General features: G+C 42.4%; 1 protein-coding gene across 6 annotated transcripts in view; it reads right to left on the reverse strand.

The window, feature by feature from the left end:
* The window catches only part of HIPK1 (homeodomain interacting protein kinase 1), a 52,286-nt gene extending 42,175 nt beyond the window's left edge, over window positions 1-10,111 (reverse strand). For 4 of the 6 annotated variants that reach the window (XM_047869696.1, XM_047869694.1, XM_047869691.1 and 1 more), the window contains exon 1: window positions 9,581-9,750. The gene's annotated coding sequence lies outside the window, so the exon portion shown is untranslated. Of the gene's footprint in view, window positions 1-8,893; window positions 9,052-9,580; window positions 9,751-9,993 lie in introns of those variants that run through there. The other 2 variants (XM_047869693.1, XM_047869692.1) reach the window with 2 other exon arrangements.
* Window positions 10,112-20,242: the final 10,131 nt, after the last annotated feature.

The raw sequence follows: 20,242 nt of genomic DNA on the forward strand, positions 1-20,242 counted from the left end.
TGAACATCTATGATAGTTTATAAAATAATGAGCATGATAATAATAACAACAGCTTAGATGACTGATCCCTTACTATGTGTCAAGTAGTAGTCTAAACACTTCACATGCATTACTTATTTAATTCTCACCCTATGGAGAATATACTAACACTATTTCCACTTTACAGATGAGGAAACTAAGACACAGAGTGTTTAAAGTAACTTGCCCAAAACAGCACAACCATTAAGTGGCAGCACAGGTATTCAAACCCAGACTCTACGGCCCCAGAGCTCACTCCACAGCTGTCTTCACTCCTGCCCTGATTAGCTTTCTATTTTTTTTTTTAATGTTTATTTATTTATTCTTGAGAGAGAGAACGTGCATGCATAAGCAGGGGAGGGGCAGAGAGAAAGAAGGAGACACAGAATCTGAAGCAGGCTCCAGGCTCCGAGCATTGAGCACAGAGCCCAACACAGGACTCAAACTCACAAACCCATGAAATCATGACCTGAGCTGAAGTCGGACACTTAACCAACTGAGCCACCCAGGCACCCCCTAATTAGCTTTTTGATCAATTCTTTAAATTTAGACATAGATGGCATGCTTATAAAATTTACAGATGAACCAAATTTGGGCAGGATACTCAATATATTGCTAAGGAACAGGTCCAAAAAGATCACAATAGGGTAGAAACCACAACACAAATCTAGCAGATGTAATTTAATACAAATATAGAATCCTACTTAGGTCCAAAAAATATGACTACCACAAAGCACAAGGATAAGAAATACAAGGCTTAGCGGGAGCATACATATACGAAAAACACTTTAGTTGGTAAGAGAAACATTATGTGATAATGTTCCCCTCCCCTCAAAAGCTATTTCAATCTTCAGCTACATTCATAGAAATAGTGTCCAGAATGTGCTGGACAAAGTGAATGCTATCTACTCTGCTCAGGTCATACACTATTTTAATAGTGTTTAGCTCTGCCCACTACAGTATAAGAGGACCACTGATAAAATGATCAGAAAAAAGTAATCAAATGATGTGAAACCTATAGAGAGGATCTCCTGAAGAACCACAGGAAGTAATTCTTACAAAAAATATGGAGAAAGGGCGTGAGAAAAGCCCAGCTTTTTGTCCCTGAACATCCGTAAATATCTCAAGCTCAATAAACCCCAAGACTCCTAAAGCTAAAACTTTTAGAATAAAGTCCAAACCACTGACATAGCATATAAGCCATTTCGTATTTATCTTCTCTCTTCTCGACCATGTAACACTCAGATGCCTTCAGGCTCTACATTAGTCCTCCCTCTCTTGTCCACACTTCCCCCATTTTCAGTAACTACTTCCCAGGGTTAGTCATCTGCAAAAGATTCTCCAATCTTTATTTCTAACTCAGACTTCTCTCTCCTGAACTTCAAATTCTTATTTCCAAATAACAATCCCACACTGCAATTTGGGTATCTTGAATATACCTCAAATTTAATATGTACAAAATTAAATTTATGAGCCTCGACCCCACCCTCAGTCTTCTGTCTCAGTTATGAGACACCACCATATATACAACATCTCAAGCCAAAAATCAGAGAGGAAATGGGTCTCAGTTTCCTCATCTGTAAATTGGTGACAGCAATACCTACTTCATGGGGTTACTCTGAGAATTAAATTATTTAATACATATGAAGTTCTTAGTGTCTGGAATTCATTCTTCTCCCTTTATTACTTCATCTTTAATCTATAACCAAATCCTACCGATTCTACCACCTAAGTATATTTCAGATCAGCCATTTTTTTCTACCCCTATTGGGACCTTTCTAGTTCAAACAGCCAGGAGCCTCCAAACTAATCTTGAATGCACTCTGGGGATCTTTGTTTTTAAATTATGCAAATCAGATGACTGCTCTCTCTTTCTTAACCACCTTCCTCCTCCTGCCTCCAAAGTTTTCCATTGCTTTGTGGATAAAATCCAAAATCCTCAATCTGCCTTAACAAGCTCTACAAAAATCTGGTTCCTGTGTTCCAAAATCTCCCATTCCAGCCATGCTGCCCTCCTTCCAGTTCTTGGAAGGCCCTCTGATATGTTGAAGATTTTCTTCTGGGAAAACCATTCATTCTCTCTCACACACACATACACCACCATCCTTCCCACCATGCACACCCATAACATCCTGCTCCTCCCTTACAACTTGAAATTATTTATTTAATGTTACTTACATTCCCAGCTACAGGATAGTTGCATGATAGGTGCCATATCTGTCTTGATGTTTGCTTACATCACCAGAAACTACCAGACTCTGGCAATATACAGACAGGCAGTATTCATTGGATGATTCTGACCCTTACCTACCAACCTCCAATCTACGCCCTACCACTCATTAAACTGCAAGATTTTCAAATGCTTGGTTTTATTTTTCAAATATCCCTCTCTTTTATCTGTGCAGTCTCTGAGATACAGGGGAAGTTTCCACTCCGAAACACATAGCATAATTTTACCAGTCATAAGAGAATAAACACACACAAGAAAGGAAGGAAGCGTGACAAAGGATGTTACAGACATAAAAAAGCAATGTGTACATTTCTTTGTGACTGAATGTAACTAAAAACCATCTGCACTGGACTAGACAGCTGGAATGAAGAACAAATCCTCAGCCTTTAATTTCTAAAATGTGATCTGGATTTACCTTAAACAAGAGTTGCCATAATTTACGTGAACCTTGAAGACAAAAAAGTGTAAATTAAAAGTTAAAGTCAGTGCAATTTAACTCCACAGCTAGGAATTCATAAGTCATCTTGTTCTGCCTGTATCACTGACATAATACCAAATTATAATAGAAGAAAAATGTTAAACAAAGTAAGACCTTTACAAAATTTACCTATTATAATTTATGCAAGAATATTTATCATAAAACTGAGCCAATTTTTGAACAATGAAAGGAAGCAAATTTTTGAAATTTGTTTTCCACTGTGTATCTGTTGAGCTACTAATTTTAATAATCTATGAAGAAACAGGAGCACAGGAGTGCCTGGGTGGCTCAGTCGGTTAAGCGTCCACCTGCAGCTCAGGTCATGATCTCACAGTTTTTGAGTTCGAGCCCTGCGTCGGGCTCTATGCTGAGAGCTCAGAACCTGGAGCCTGCTCAAATTCTGGGTCTCCCTCTCTCTCTGCCCCTCCCCCACTCATGCTGTCTCTGTCTCTCAAAAATAAATGTTAAAAAAATTAAAAAAAAAAAAAACAGAAGCACAAATTTTATATACCTAAAAATATTTAATGAAAGAATTTGAATACAAAATTTGTAGTTTGTAGCTATGTCTAAGAATATGGAAGCCTAAAGTAATAATACTGAATAGAATTCATGAAGTTTAATGCCAAATTTTTGAAAGTACGTTAATAACGAAATATTTTTTAAAATATTACATTTACCAGAGTAATGTTATGGACAACTTTCACCCAATACACAAAATAATAGATACTGGTGGTTTCAAATCTTCACATTGAGCACTGCAAAAAGCACAAGTTCTAGGAAATCTTTCTGAAAGTTTAAGTATATAAATAAATGAATATAAGTCTTATTCAGTAAGACAAATTTCTATGTCTACCCACAGGGAAAGAACAATCCAGAATTTCACTGGCCTTCCCCACAGCATGTGTGTATGGTAATTAATATCATGCCAGTGTGGCTGAGACTCATCCTGAGCTCAACAAGCACTAGGTGAGGAGAAGATACAAAATCAAAATTGCCTAGAAAAATCAACACTCTTATTTATATAATTCAGCTACAAGCAGCCATTTTTAGACATAAGATAAAGATGCTATGTTCCATAAAATTTGCCTTTGCAAAGTGGGGAAGCAATTTTTTTCCTAGGGTGAGACCTCCCAAAGGAAGATATGGAACAGGATTAACATCTGTGGAAAACTTACTATGTATCAGACTCTGCTAAGTTACAAATATTCTCAATTCACATGAGAACAGCTGCCAATAAAAGTTATTTCTGACTTCTTGAAAATGTCCTACCTCTTGACTCTAATAATAAACTAGTCTTTTCATTTCATACCTGACTTTTCAAGTGTTTAACCATCTGAATATAATGACAAATTAGGCCACTGCATTAATCTGGGAACTAGAACTAATAGGCAAAAAGCTATTGATGCTTGTATTAATTCCTAAACAGAATTGAGTCTTGCTAGAACCCAAGGCTTTCAAAAGCAATAAAATTAACAGCCTCCCCATTCACTCCCTACATGGTCCCATCTATTTAACAACATTTATTATGGGCAGCACAGGTAGGTACCCTTACTGTAAAGAATTCAAATATTATAACTATGAATGGAACAGTTGGTTATGACAACCAAGATAATCATTTGTCAGAGTTCTGTCTTTACCCTTCAGGTAACTTCCATCTTCCACACCAATAATAAATTCCTACTGCTTTCACTTAGTATCATCTTTGCCTCTTTGATACAATTTAACAATTGGTGACCTAAAATAACCTAAAATCAATGACTGCCGCCTCTGAGGCACTTGTCCTTGACTGACATGTACACAGATGTACATATTCTCAAGCACGCTGATATGTAAAGAATATTCATATCATTCAAGTAGGTAAGTGAAAAAACACAAGCTGTAAAAGTAAAGCAAGCAGGTTTGGGAAGAAAACTCCTTCACTGCAATATCCTCTCTCTCTCCACTCTACCCATTTCTCTCCACCCCTGCTGACAATCCTGGACTAAGCCTAACTTGCCTCCCCCAAATGGTACTCTCAAGCCTCCTTTTTAAGCTCCTTTCTCCCAATTCATTCTTTACAACTGAAGTTTTAAAAAGCGCCAATCCGTCCCCTGCTTAAAACCTTACGATAAAGTCCAAAATCTCTAAATTTCCAGCAGTGCTAAATTTCTCCTATCCTAGTTCCTTCACACGTAACGTTCCCTCTCTGAACTTTGTTTTTGCCTGTTAGCCTTCTCTTTTTCTAACTTCTGCTTATCCTTTTAGTCTCTCTGCTTAAGCCTCACTTCTTTCAGTGTGGTACAGAATGTTGGTTTGGATCAAAATCTACTCTCTCATTCACCCCAGGCACATGGCTGTGTTTACCAGTCCCTCTCACCAACAGAAAGTGATGTGTGGGTGAGCTCTTGGTGTTCCTTTCCATTTCCAGCAGCAAGAACCTATGGAGACCCAGGTTCCACCATGAGACCACGTCCAAGGGAGGCAGAGCAGTAAGATGTAAAGAACTGTCTCTGGATGATCAGAGCAGAGCCGCCTGCCCACCACGAATGCTCAGTTCAACCCGGAACATTTACTTCAGGCTGTTGCATGAGAGAAAAACTATTCTCCTAGGTTATGTACATTTTAGTCAGCCTTACGCTGACAGATACACTCAGGAAAGCCTTGCCCAGACCACTTCATACTAGCTTACGTTTCCTGGTAAAGGCTCTCATAGCATTCTCTACCACTTCTTACCACTCACCACACTTGTACTTACTTATTTCATTTATTCACTTAACAAACATGTATTGAGTACCTAATATGTCTGCCTGGCACTTTTCTAGACACTAGGGATAACAAGTGGTGTTCCAGATGGACAAGTTCCCTTATCTCTTGGAATTTACTTTGTGCTGGGAAGACAAATACACACACACACACCCAAGAAAATAGTAGCTAGTGATAATGCTATGATGAAAACACAGTAATATGATAGAGACAGTGGGAAGGGGAGACATACTCTAGATTTGGTGGTCAGGGAAGGCCTTGTAAGGTGGTAGTACTTACACTAAGACCTAATTGACAAGAAGGAGCCACCCCAGTGAAAGAGAATAGTTGGTGCCAAGGCACATTCTTGGCCTATTTGAAGAAGAGATCCAGTATGGATGGAATAGAACAGGGAAGAAAATAATAGAAGCAGGGCCCAAAGAGGCAGACAAGGGCCAGATCACATATTAACTCATGAGGTCACCCTAAATTTCATTCTAAGTATGACTATTTATTTCAAAGTTGACATCCAAACTTCAAGTTTCATGAGGACAATTCTCAGTAGCACAGAAGGTTTCTTTCTTTTTTCTTTTTTTCTTTCTTTCTTTCTTTCTTTCTCTCTCTCTCTCTCTCTCTCTCTCTCTTTCTTTCTTTCTTTCACCAGAATCTATCACAATGGTTAGCATATAGTATGTGTCAAATGTTTGCTAGGATGAATGACTAGAAAGAGATCACATACTTCTCCATATGTAAACATAAGGGGATCTCAGGTGTCATTCTAAATTAGAGCAATGTTCAAGTGAGACAGAAATTATAGTCCCTTGCCTACAAGAGAATATATAGATTAGTTTTCTAAGTGTAGTGATACAAAAGGAAAAAATAAGCTTGAAACCCTAAGGACACCATTTGAATGGAAGTTCCCCACCCCTTTCCTGTAGCACTTTCCTTCAGAAGCAACCAACAAGCCAGCTCCCCAACCAGTATGCAAAGAGAGGGTGTGGTATAAGTGGTGTTAGCTGATGAAAGACTAACTCTACAATTCTATGTAATTTACAGCCATATAATCAATATTTTGTAATATCTTGGTAAAGTGGCTGATGGGTACTTTCCTTCTAAGCAGGACATCTTCTCCTAAATTTCAACAGCTCTGTTATTTATTTGAAATGATGAATCTATAGCAACAGAACCAAAGAAAAGTAAGTCTTTTTTGTGTTTGGTAAAAAAGTACGATCTTGATGTATGACAGGACAGTCTACAAGTCCCATAAAGTTTAGAATGAAGAAAGCTATACCTCGAGGAGTTTCAAGCACAAGGAAAATGTCAAATTAACAGCGTAGAGGAATATGGAACATAAACGCTGGGATGACCCTGTTTAGATCCGTCAGCAAAGGCCTAAGGAAAACAGGACTTAAAAAAGGTAACAACAGTTTGGCAGATGGAAGGTAGAACAAGTTCTTCCAGATGAGATAACTTTTACCAGTATGCCAGGGAATGTGGAAAAATGAAAAACTGTTTCTAGGAAGGAGATGTATTTGAGAAGCAGAAGACACTAGCAAAAAGTACAGAGTCTGACAGCTAAAATGGACCTTACAAGATTCTTTCCAAAACCCCCTAATTCCAAGATGAGAAAAAGGAGACCCAAGAAAGGCAGACAAGTTTTACACAGAGCTAATGAGTAGCCATGCTGGCAAAGAATTCAGGTCTTCTGATTCTTTTCCACTAAACACTGGGAAAGCACTGTACCAGGTGCCCTTAAAGATTCCAAAAGAAATACACACGTTTCCCTATCTTCAAAGAGCTTAGAATATTGCTCAGATGATATAACCAAAGAGAGAGAGAGAGAGAGAGAGAGAGAGAGAGAGAGAGAAATATAAAAACAGGATGTAAGTTTTTTTAAAGAGCCAAATTATGCTCTACAAAAATGCTTAAGTCATGTAGGGAGCTGGGAAATTAGGAACAAAAAAGGAAACAAAAAGCAAATCAGTGACTGTTGAGGTAGTACTTGAAGGAAAAATGATTTTGATCACTTGTGTTCAGAATGGCATGAAATGTAAGGGAAGAGACTGGGGAGAAATTAATAACTGTAACTTAAAAAAAAAAAACTAAAAAAATATGGATTGCTTTATGCAGTCTTGAAAATGAAAATAAAAGGACAGATCAGGAAGTTCATGTTTGCAAAATTAGTTCGAATTACAAAAGGACCGGTTACAATATACAACCAACAACAAGTTGCACAAGTTCCAAGTGTAAGAAGTTTACAGGGCAGGTCTGGCTCCCTGATTTCTCCCAACACAACCAGTGACTAAGCTGTGCTTATGAAAACAAAACCACAGAATGAAGAAATTCGATTTTCCAGAGAACTGTGAATTTTGAGATTATCTTCTTTTTCTTTTAGGAGGGAGTTCTGGTTTGGTTTTCAATCTCAAGTTACCAATCAACTTACTCTACAGTCCATAAACCTATAATGCCCAAAAATAGTATAAACTATTTATGAGAATCACAGCAAAAGTCCTACTTACCAACTAGAACCAGTAGACACATTTACAAGATCTCAATCACCATTTTACTCATCAGATGCTTTACTGGCTTGGCTGCCTTCAGTCCCAACCACAAGTGACTCTACCAGAATATCTTTCAAGCAAGGAGCAGTATCTTAAAGGGAAGGATACCAGTATTGTAACACAGAACCCAGAACCCATTACGTGGGGAGGTCCAAAATCACCAGCTCAATAACAATTATTAAGTAATAAGACTTGTTAGATTTTTTAATGTTTTACAGAAAGCGTTAGACCTACATAAATAAAAACTGGTAATGATCTGAATTCTCTACAATCTCTAAATCTCACACACACACACACACACACACACACACACACACACACACACACACACCAGACCAGGAATCTAAAATAGCTTTACACAAACAAGAACAAAATTGTAGGTTTCGCTGAGGGCATCAGCCACTTAATTTAACCCCACTTCATCAAGAGCAGGAAGCCAGGCTGCTGTTTTCATCAGTTACTAAGGAACAAATAAGATAAAGGAGAGAGCGGGCAGAAGAATTTTTACAGTTGAAATGAATACTTTGATGCAATCACTGAGAATTCCCAAAGTGTCACTAAGGAAAAGCACCTCGGGCGGCCGCAAAACGAGTCCATCGACAACGGAGGTCGAGGCTTAAGCGGAGGAAAGACAATTGGAGCCTGGGATTGTTTTTTCCCCTTCTCGAGCCCCTCCCCCCTTCCCCCACCTAAACAGGAAAGAAAACGCGCCCAGCATCAACACAGGCCAAGGCTCACGACTTGTCACCACAACAAACTGGAGGTTGGACCAGCGCTCCTGGAGACCGAGCCCCAAGTCTTGGTTGCTAAACACAAAAAGGGCCTCTTTCCCACAGACCTATGAAAGTGCGGGCCTTACCCAAGAGTTTTTGGTTGTTTCCTCACCTTCTCTCTCTCTCTCTCTCTTTTTTTTATCGAAAGCTTTGGGAAAGCGGCGACAGCAAAAGTTTCCCTCTGAGCCAGACCTCTAGATCCGCCTTGCACAGACACACATTAGGTGGGCTGGTCCCACGTAGTCTCCACCATCATTACAAATTACAAACCTAACGATTAAAGAACAGAAGCGGAGAGGACAGAAAAAGCTTCCACACCCACCCCACCACTGCCGTCCTTTCCAGGCACCGCTTTCTGGTCGCAAAGAGCACAAATAACCCAAAACCATGGAGATAAGCAGAGCTGTGAAATGCACACGCACAAGTCACACGCTGGGAACCTGCCACGACGGCCGGGGGGTGGGGGGTGGGGGGAACCGGCCGGGTGAGGAGGCGCAAGGCGGCCCCCTGTCATCTGAGGACAACAACACGCCCCGAAGAGAAGTGGCAGCAGGCTGGGGGAGTTGCCCCGAAAACAAACCCGGAGCCTTCGCGCTTTCCCGAGGACGCAAGCCCCTCCGCGGCCGCGAACGACCGGGCCGCAGGACTGGGCGCCGGGTCCCGGGTGGGGGCGCGCCCAGGGAGGCGCCCCCCGCAGGCCGGGCGCCCCGAAGAGCCCCGCGGCCCGGCCGGCCCCGCCTCGGGGAGCGGATGGGAGCTCGCTTCCCGCCGAAGCCCCTTCCCGCCCGGCCCGACTCACCGCCGGTGGGTCGGGTTCTCAGCCGCGAGCTGGGGCTGCCGTGAGGAGGCGGCGGAGGAGACGAGATCCGGGGCCCCGCCGCCGGGTCATCATACCCCCCGCGCGAGCCGGCCCGGGCCCCGGCCCCCGCCCCCCGGAGCCGTCCCCGCGCCTGTCCCGCGGGGGGCGCCCCCTCAGCCTCCCGCCCGCTCCGCCGCCCGGCCCCTGGCCGCCGCCGCCGCCGCCGCCTCAGCCCCGCGCGCTCCCGCCTCGGCCTCCTGCTGCCGTCCGGGGCCACCGCCGGGCCCCTGGCTCCGCAGCCGCCGTTGTCGCCAGACCCGACGAGTCGAGCGCCGAGCGACCGCCCCCCCCCCCCCCCTCCGGCGGCCCCGCCCCGCGGGAACCATTCACCGGCCCCGCGCCATGACACCTACTGAGGCGGAAGTGCCGAGGAGCGGGCCGATTAGGACGACAACATAGTACAGATGGGAGTGGGACCGGGAGGACCTCCGTGGGGAGCCAGCGTGGATCGAGTGCGGGGGCCGGATTCCCCGCCCCCTCCCTCCCCGCGGCAGACTCCGCGGTGATTTAAAGGTGCTTGGTGGCGGTGGGGGGGTCCAGCTGTAAAATGTCATCCCAGCCAGTGTGACATCACCACAGTCTAGTGTGACACCCCCAGAGATTGGGCAGCGTGCAGGGAGGCACTGCCTACCCGGGAAGCCACCCTGCTGGTGAGGAATTACCTCAGTTTAGGCTTTAACGTTTCGTTGCAGTCTAGAGACGTTCTAGCAGAGTGGCCTCCATGTACGGGATCTGGAAGCCTCCACGTACATCAGGAGCCCCTCTCTAAGGCTCTTCCACTGCCGCCTTAGGAACCTGGGTTTGCATTAGGAGGTGAGAAAGAGCAGCTGTGCTCTGGACCCAGCACCTCAAAACGAGCTGTGAGCAAATGCTACGGTAATGTCCTTGCCTCTACCAGGAGGTGGTAAGGCTGGGTATTCAGGAAACGAGGTGCGTTGGGCACAGAGCATTCTGAAAAAATGGACACTGAAAACTAGGTTATCCTTACAGAAAGACAGTTGCCGTCTTCCAGAATCAAGAGACTGCAGGACTTCAGGTGTACCTCCCGCTGTGTAAAATGTTCTTATTCCTAAAGTAGGGACCATTTTTAGAGAGACAGTGATATAATCTACTTTTTTCTATCCTGCAAGTGCTGGAGGCAGCAATGATCTGAGCCCTACAAAGTGACTGGTCAGCACAAGGGGTGTCTGCATATACTCTTTGAAGAGGTGGACAGATGTGGCTACGTTAAGATTTTCCTATTACACTGTACTTCTCAGATCTCACTTATACATTCTTGACCTCTTTGGATCCCCATCTCCTCACCAAAAACAAAACCAAAAAAAAGGAATTTTTGTGAAAATGTGCTCATACTTTTGTGAAGAAGTGATAATGCTAAGTTCCTACGTTAGGCTTTCTTTTCTGGCTTAACAACACAGGGAGCAATACTATTATATTGGGAACCGGAAGTTTACTTCCCTAGGGGACCAAGGTTAGCAAGTGTTCAATCTCACAGGGCAGTTTTGTTTGCTTATTTTCACAAGGAATTTAGAGAACATAAAGTTCTACATTGGGCTGACCTGGGAAACATCAAAATAGAGAGAGTGGGCAAGTATGCCCGCTTGGGGAGCCAGGAAAAAGGCAGAACTTGAACTCTGGTGTAGAAACTGATCGTGCTCAAAAGTCAGACTTCACACACACACTAATTGTTCACCATGACTTGGCTCAACCAAACTCCATGACCCGCTTCTAGGCCCCTGTTCGCTCAAGTTATGTCCCTTTCCTCTTTTCAAACACATCTCAAAATTCAGCTTTAAGGAGCCTTTCCTGATTGACCCCCACTTTATTCTAATCATTTGATTCTGCATCGTCATCTGTCTACTTAATTGACTTCCTTGTGCCTTATTTGTTTATTCTTGTCTATTTCCATGGTTCTCAGGCCATTTCCTCAGCCTGCCTCACTGCATGGAGACCTTCTCAAAATCTGCTTTTTTCCCCTCTCTAATATCATACATTTATCCACCCAACAAATTGTATGCCTGCTTTACTCCAGGAACTCTCTTAGATACTGGGTCAGATGCCAAATGGATATGACATGAACTTTTCCTTTAGCTTACAGTCTAGTGAGGGGGGAAAAAATGCATGGAGACATATATGAGACTTGAATGAGAGAGCCAGGGAAGACTTTGGAGAAGGAGATATTTAAACATAAAATGGTCAAAGAAATGTCAAAGTTTAATGTAGTTAGGGTTCATTTGTCCATTCAGCAAATATCTATTAATAGAGTATCTTCTGTGTGCCAGGGACTGTATTAGAAATTAAAGATACAAAAAAGAAAGGCATGGTCCATGCTCTGAAAGGGCTTACAGTTTGGCAGAGAAGTGGCATGATGTGGAATTAGTAAGGTAGATTGAATTGGATTTTATTGTTTTAATATTTATTTATTTTGAGAGAGAGAGGGAGAGAATCCCAAGCAGGCTCCTCCCTGTAAGAGCAGAGCCTCCCCCCACCTCCCGGGGTTGGGGGAGGGGAGCGGTTTCAATCTAACGAATTGTGAGATCATGACCTGAGTCAAAATCAAGACTCTTAATCCGACTGAGCCACCCAGGTGCCTCAACTGAATCAGATTTTTAAGTTTATTTATTTATTTATTTAGAGAGGGGAAGGGCAGAGAGAGAGAGAGAGAGAGAGAGAGAGAGAGAGAAGCCCAATCAGGCTCCACACTGCCAGCGCAGAGCCCAGCGCAGGGCTTGAAACCACAAATCGTGAGATCATGACCTGAGCTGAACTCAAGAGTCTGCTGAGCCACCGAGGTGCCCCCTGAATCAGGTTTTAAAGGCAATGAAGGTTTAATCAGACAGGTAATTAGAGGTTTAATCAGACAGGTAATATGAAGGAATCTGTGCTTTAAAGAGAGAGCTAGTGGCTGGAGGATGGCTGACTAGAATGTGTAACACTAAGTAAGGATAAGGCTCCATAGCTCAGGGGTTAGAGCACTGGCCTTGTAGAATGTGTAACACTAGAGAAATCCTAATTAGAAAGCTACGATGATGGGGCCTGGGTGGCTCAGTTGGTTGAGTGTCCGTCCTACTTACTTTTGACTTTGGCTCAGGTCATGATCCCAGGGTCGTGGGATGGAGCCCTGTGTTGGACTTGTGCTTGGGATTCTCTCTCTCCCTCTGCCGGCCTCCCCTGCTCACTCTCTTGCTCTCTCTAAAATAAAAAATAAAAATAAGCTATGATGAGGGTTTGGTCAAGCAGAGAACATGGAGAGAAAGGGGGCAGATTGAGAACTATTTCCTCCCAGACAGAATCAGTGCAGCCACAGAAGTAGACGGAGCCAATGCCAGTTGGAAGCATTAAATCTCACCTAGGGTATAACATTCCCCTTGGGCCTAGAGCCTAGATTCAGTGTTGCAGGCAAGAAGTCACTTGGTCAGGAGCTGCAGAGCTTAAGGCCAACTAGGAGAAGCTGACCAAAAGGCTGTGTCATGAGAAAAGTTTAATCAAAAAGCTAGTCAAACTATCAGAACAAGTAGTGAACCCAAGGGGCCAGGAAGAAAAGAGAATTCAAGCAGAAGCCAACAGTTCTAAAACAGGGAAAAACGATATGAGAGTAAAGGCCCAAAGGAAAGGATGGGGACAAAACATGCAAAAATCCTTTGAAACGAGAGGGAATCCTCAATGACTTTTAAAATCTAGTCTCCAGAAAGCTTTTTATTTGGGAATAATTCCAAACACACAGAAAAGTTAAAGAATAGTAAAAAGAGTACTCCTATATCCTTTATCCTTTACTTGGATTTGTTTATTAATATTTTGCCCCTTTCGCTTTAACAATTGCAGTCTCAGATAGACAATATACATACACATTTTTTTTTTCTGACCATTGGAAAGTACATTGCAGGGGCGCCTGGGTGGCTCAGTCGGTTGAGCCTCCGACTTCAGCTCAGTTCATGATCTCACAGTTTGTGAGTTTGAGCCCCACATCGGGCTCTGTGCTGACAGCTTAGAGCCTGGAGCCTGCTTTGAGTTCTGTGGTTCCCCCTCTCTCTGCCCCTCCCCCACTCGCACTCTGTCTCTCTGTATCTCTCAAAAATAAATAAACTTTAAAAAATTTATTAAAAAAAAAGGAAAGTAAATTGCATACACCATGCTCCTTTCTCCCTTAATACTTGAATGTCCTAAGAATAAGTACATTTTTTTACATACACCACATATACAGTTGTCAATTCCAGGAGACTTAACATTGATATAATACTTTAATCTACCATTCATATTCCCAGTTTTGTCACTTAATCCAATAACATCATTCTTACCATTTTCCCCCTTCCCATATAGGATCCAGTTTAAGATCATACATCGCCTGTCTCTGTAATCTCCTTCAATCTGCACCCATTCCCTAGCTTTTCTCTGTCTTTGATATTTTTGAAGAGTACAGCCTGTCCCCTGTGTTTGGACAATAGAATGTTCCTCATTTTACAATGGTTATTTTTATAGTTTGTCTCACATTTATTCATTATTAGATCCCGGTTATCCATTCCTGGCCAGAATACTACATAATTGATATTGTGTCCTTCCCAGGATATGAAACCCAAAGTCAGCTGATGTCACTGTCCCTCACTGGGCGATAATAATTTTGGTAGTTGAGGTGTCTGATTCCCCCACAGGATACTATTTTGTTCCTAGTAATAAGCAATCTGTGGGGAGAATCTTAGACCATGCAAATGTCCTGCTTCTTGTTAAACAGATTCCCCTACATTTAACGTCTATTGATGATTCTTGTTCGTAGCAATCCTCCTTTATCTCTCATTAATTAATTAATTTAGTTGTCTATTAATGCTACATAGGTTCATGGATTACTATGGTTTTCAATAATTTATAATTCCTTATGTACTTTATTTGGGTGCTAAAATTTTCCAGATCTAGTCAATGGGTACCTTTTCAAACTGTGGTTTTTTTTTTTAGCATGTCTGAATGTGAGATGTTCTGGGTTAGTCTTGATCCTTGCAGATTCACCATTTCTGGGAGGCTTGGATTTCTCCACTGGATGCCTTGTATCTGGCCGGGAAAAAAAAAAGGGCGGGGGGGGGGGGGCAGAAAATATGGATTATTTGTGTGGGAAGTTTTTATAGGCCAGGCCTGCAGGTAGCAAACACATAGATCTACTCTGCACACATTACATTGGTGGGAACTCAGGAACGTGGATGCTGCTAGAGAGATTAGGAGATGACAAAATCTCTCTGTGTGGCCAAGAGGAAAGGAGACATGACTCAGAAAAATTAGGCCAGTCTCTGTCACACTTGTCCAAAAGCCATTCCCTATGTTACATCTTCCATATTAATAGAATTCCAGTTTTATACAGATAGAAGGAAGATCCTTTGATTTCAAGAAAGGTGGCTTCCTTTCACCAAATCAGGAGATAAATCACAGCGGACCAAACCAGTCCTGGTAATTCCATTTCTCTTTACCAGTGACTAATCTAGGGGTGGGTATAGGACTCAGTTCTGGTCAACAAAACAGGAAGGGAAGCCTACTGGGAGGCTCCTAGGAAAGTTTTTCTTTTTGTATAAAAAGACAGGAACTTCACAGAAGAAATTCTTTTGCTCCTGCCTCTCTTTTTGCTGAGACAAAGGAACAAAGACACCAGGCCTGGAGCTGCCATGGCCATCTTGTGACCATAAATGTGATAGCAAACAAAGATGGACACAGTCAGCATGCTGAGGACAGCAAAGGAGACAGATAGAAAGAACGGGTCCTTGATGACATAGGTAAGCTTCTGAATGAACCTGGAACTGCCCACTGCTTCTGGACTTCTTTTTTTAAGTAAATAAATGTTCTTGTGTATCAACAACACTATTAGACAAGTTTTCTATTCTTTGCAGTCAAAAAAAAATCAGTCTTAAGCAATATAGGAGAGAACTAGGAGAGATTTTCTAGAAGAAGGAGCTAATTGGTGGTGTCCAATCTGAGAAGTAAAGGAGAATAAGGATGTAAGAGTGGCCAGTGGATTTGCAATTAGAAAGTCACTGCTGATCTTGGTAAGAGCAATTTTAGTGGCATGGTGGGGACAGAAATGATGTGATTTCTACAAGGGATTTTTCCTAATATGAGTGGTGACTAACAAATGAGGAAGGATGGTTTGGTCCAACTGGGTGATAAAATCTACTGTAGTCACTTTCCATATTCAGTTCTTAATATCCAAGGAAGCTGCTTGGGTCCATGCCGTCTACTTTGGCTACATCTGGGAAATCATGAACTGAATCATTTTCATTGCTCTCTTTGCTACTCCCCACAGGAAGGAGCCAGGAAAGGTTGTTCTGGCCCCTTAACTGGTTTCATAGAAGGCAAATCCAGCATGTATGATGGAGACTAAACAGGACCTTTTTAAAACATTTCCTTCCAGGATTTATTGACTGCATATAAGTACCAGGCATTGAGCTAGACAGAATAAAAAGGTGCATAAAGCACATCCCATGACCTCTGGGTCCTCAACGTAATTAAGGAGATAAATTAGGAACAATTATAACAAGTTCAAGATTGGTCCTCAAAGTGGCATTACAAGTGCTGAGGAATATAGCAATTAACTGTCTGGAGATCACTGCAGAAGCTTCTAGAAGTATCACTATTGACTGAGCAGGGACTTAAAAGAAGATAGCAGCACTATTTTGGTTAGGCCATCAGTGAGATGTTACTTGGGTTTTTTTAAATTAATATTTTTTTTAAATTTTTTTTCAACGTTTATTTATTTTTGGGACAGAGAGAGACAGAGCATGAACGGGGGAAGGGCAGAGAGAGAGGGAGACACAGAATCGGAAACAGGCTCCAGGCTCTGAGCCATCAGCCCAGAGCCCGATGCGGGGCTCGAACTCCCGGACCGCGAGATCGTGACCTGGCTGAAGTCGGACGCTTAACCGACTGTGCCACCCAGGCGCCCCTTAATATTTATTTTTGAGAGAGAGAGTGTGAGTGGGGGAGGAGCAGAGAGAGATCCCAAACAGGCTCCATACTGACAGCTACGAGCCTGGTGTGGGTCTCCAACTCATGAACCATGAGATCATGACCTGAAATGAAGTCAGATGCTCAACTGACTGAGCCACCCATGTGCCCAGATGTTTTTTGTTTTTAGTAACTCTCTACCTTTTTCATGCAAAATGTGAACAGAAGAATAAATATGCCATTATATTATCATATACAGGAGGCATGAGCTCTTAAGTATGACAGGTACTCCTTGGAAAGAAGTTATTGGTATTTACTAGGCTGCCTGAGAGCCATGGGGTTAGAGACTAAAACCAGAGAAGATGAGTGTCGTGTACAAAGCTGAGAAGTCAAGTACCCACCTGTGTTAGCAATCTGCCTAGGATAATCAGGTGAGTACCCTCCTTTTATACAGAAAGTCTCTCCTCTATATTGTTAGAAGGCCTGGTGCCCTCACAGCCCCCCACACTTCTCAACTTCCCCAGCGTCTCCCCCACTAAAGCTGGGTTGGTTGCCAGGCTGAATAATGCAATGGCAGGTAGGACCTGGCTTCCCTGCTCTCAGGTGAAAGTCTTGCTAATCTTATTTTCTTTTTGTATCAAAAGAGGACATTTTGGGGACTGGGTCCCAGCAGAAATGATGGCTTTGGTGGAAGAGGAGTTTGGAAGAAGGCCATAGCTGTGGGATTAAAGAGAAAGAGTCCAATACAACCAATGGAAAGAAAGGGAAGGTGAAACTAGAGAGAGGTAGTGCTTACACCACATTGTGAATGCCTGAAATGCCACTGAGTTGTACACTCTCAAATTGTTAATTGTGGGGCGCCTGGGTGGCTCAGTCAGTTGAGCGTCCAGCTCTTGATTTCAGCTTAGGTCATGATCCAAGAGTCCTGGGATTGAGCCCTGCATCGGGATCCGTGCTGAGCATGGAGCCTGCTTAGGGCTCTCTATCCCCCTGCCCTTCCCCCCTTCCCTCACTCTCTCTCTCTAAAATTTAAAAAAAAAAATTTTTTTAATGGTTAATTGTGTGTTATATGACCTTCACTTCAAAAAAAAGGAGGGGGTGGGAGATTTGCAGGATTCAGAGACAATGAGCAAGAGACTTGATCCCTCGTTTTCCTAATTTTCAAGGGTCAATCCAGAGACTTCTGGGAGAAGAGCCGTGCCTTAAATACTCATACAACTGTGTCTACTCCTCCTCAGACCCTCCTTCCCCCCTAATGATTTCTGTTTCCCCCTTTATCTACACATGACCATCTTACTCCCTCACTTTCTCCATATACCAACACTTTATTCAGCAAGACCAAGGGATAGTGCTTTTCTGTAGCTTTCCCTGAATCATTGTCATTTCTCATTATCCTGCCCCCAAAATTCTGTAGCTTCTCACCTTCGACCAACTGTTACACAAGCTTTTAGCACCTGCACTCCATATTTCTTTCTGTATTCTCGATTCTAAGTCAAAGCCAAAGCCAAAACAAATGCTCTGGGAAGGGACACAGAGACCCACAAGGGAGAAGGCTATGAATCAGGACAGGAACTTGAAATTCAATCACTGAATATAATTTGTGCTAAGTCATTTTGCACTTCCTACAGACTCAGAAATCAAAAACGCCCCAATGAAGTATCCCTTGCCTAACACAGTTCCTGATATGTGGTCAGTACCAGTAACTATTTGGCTGAGTAAATTACTGAGTGTTTATTCACAGTGTCAAAGCATCAGAATTCAGTTAACTATACAATGGAGTTTTGGAAATCTCAAAATAACAATCTTCATCTTTGGCTGTGAATTAATTTTTTTATTATTACTTTGGGAAACTCACTTTTATAAAATCTATAAGCTGTCATCAAGGGATTAGTAAGTGGTTCTGTCCATTGGAGGTGGGACAGGAGGAGAGGCCCTGTCAAAACCCGAAAGGGTAAATTCTCTGATATGAAATAGCCTTCTGCCTGACCAACCTCAGTGCTCCCAGAATGGCCAGTACAGAAGAAAATCATGGGCTTTGGAGCCTTGATGTCAGTAGGAATCCAGAGTCTCCCAGTAACTAGGGTGTGATAGTAGGCATGTTTATAAAGGTTACCTTCCTCTTTCTGTTCTAATGTTTATTAATTTTTAAGAGCAAGAGAGACAGAGCGTGAGCAGGGCAGGGGCAGAGAGAGAGGGAGACACAGAATCTAAACCAGGATCCAGGCTCTGAGCTGTCAGCACAGAGCCCGACGCGGGGCTCGAACTTATGAACCACGAGATCATGACCTGGGCCGAAGTCGGACGCTTAACTGACTGAACCACCCAGGTGCTCCTCGTTCTTAAATGGAGATGATAAACACCTTCTCCTTACCTCCCTCATTCCCTCCATCAGAAAGTTTCTTCAATGTTACTTTCAAAAAACATCCCGAACCCACTACTATTCATCTCCACGGATACAGACTTTCTGATCTCACAGACAGAAGTGAAATCTAGACTATATAATATGAATATTATATAGAATATAATAAATACAGATTTTTCAGTCCTATCTTGATAAAAAGGGAGTGCAGGTTTTAGTTATGAATATATTGACTAGGAGCCTTACAGAGAGAGAATGTACTCTCATGAACCAAAAATTACCTGTTCATTCTGGTGCTCCTCTGTAAGGAGGTAGAATATTACAACTTGGTGAATTAATCAAAAAGGTTCAATTCAGACTAAATTTGACTATAGTCTATCCTCCATTATATCTTCTAGATCTCATAGATGCAGATATTCAAAGATCAGGACTAATGTTATTCCCACTAAAATTTTATTAAGCTTTATAATAATTTAAATAATTTAGAAAGTGACTATTCTCTACAAAATGATTTTTTTTTTCAACTGAAGAGCCCTAGTCTCTCAGAAAATATAACCTTTAATCCCAAGGCTTGTGTTGACTCCAAAGCAAGTAAAACATGTTTCTTTCTCTTAAGTACATAGTTACAAAACATGTCTATTATAGGAAATAGTGTTGATTCAAAAAATACTCCAGTTACTTGTAAAATAAACTCATTTTTTTCTCCCTTTCTTTATTCCCCCCAAATATCTGTATATATTCATTGGTATATATATAGTTATATATATATACTTCTCCTTTGTGAAAGCTTTGGTGGAGGCAAAGGTATGTCTTTCTTTCTGTAGCTGCTTGTGCTAAAGTGGTTTCCCTAATAAATTTATGTTCAGACACAATGCAAATCCCATTTCTTCCAGAAACCCCAGTTCAGCTCACCAGTATCTCTTACAGCCGCAAGCCCTTCGTAACTCGCATGCCTGCTTTCGTTCTTGCCCCATTTTCCATCTGTTGCTTCTAAAAATATATATCAGATAATATCTCCCCCCTACTTTAAAGCACTCCAGTAGCTTACACTTAGACTAAAGCCTAAACTTCTTACTTTAACCCATAAGTCACTTCTGACCCCACTTCTGCCTTCCTCTCTGAACTCCTCTTCTCCCCCTCTGACACATGCTCTTTTCTTTTTTTTTTTTTTTTTTAATTTATGTATTTATTTTGAGAGAGAGAGAGCATGTGCGCATGCATGGGAGGGGCAGAGAGAGAGAGGGAGAGAGAGAGAATCCCAGGCAGGCTCTGCACGCAGAGCCCCCACTCAGGGCTCAAACTCATGAACCACGAGATCATGACCTGAG

Source organism: Prionailurus viverrinus, chromosome C1 (assembly GCF_022837055.1).
Source record: "Prionailurus viverrinus isolate Anna chromosome C1, UM_Priviv_1.0, whole genome shotgun sequence".
Lineage (NCBI taxonomy): Eukaryota > Metazoa > Chordata > Mammalia > Carnivora > Felidae > Prionailurus > Prionailurus viverrinus.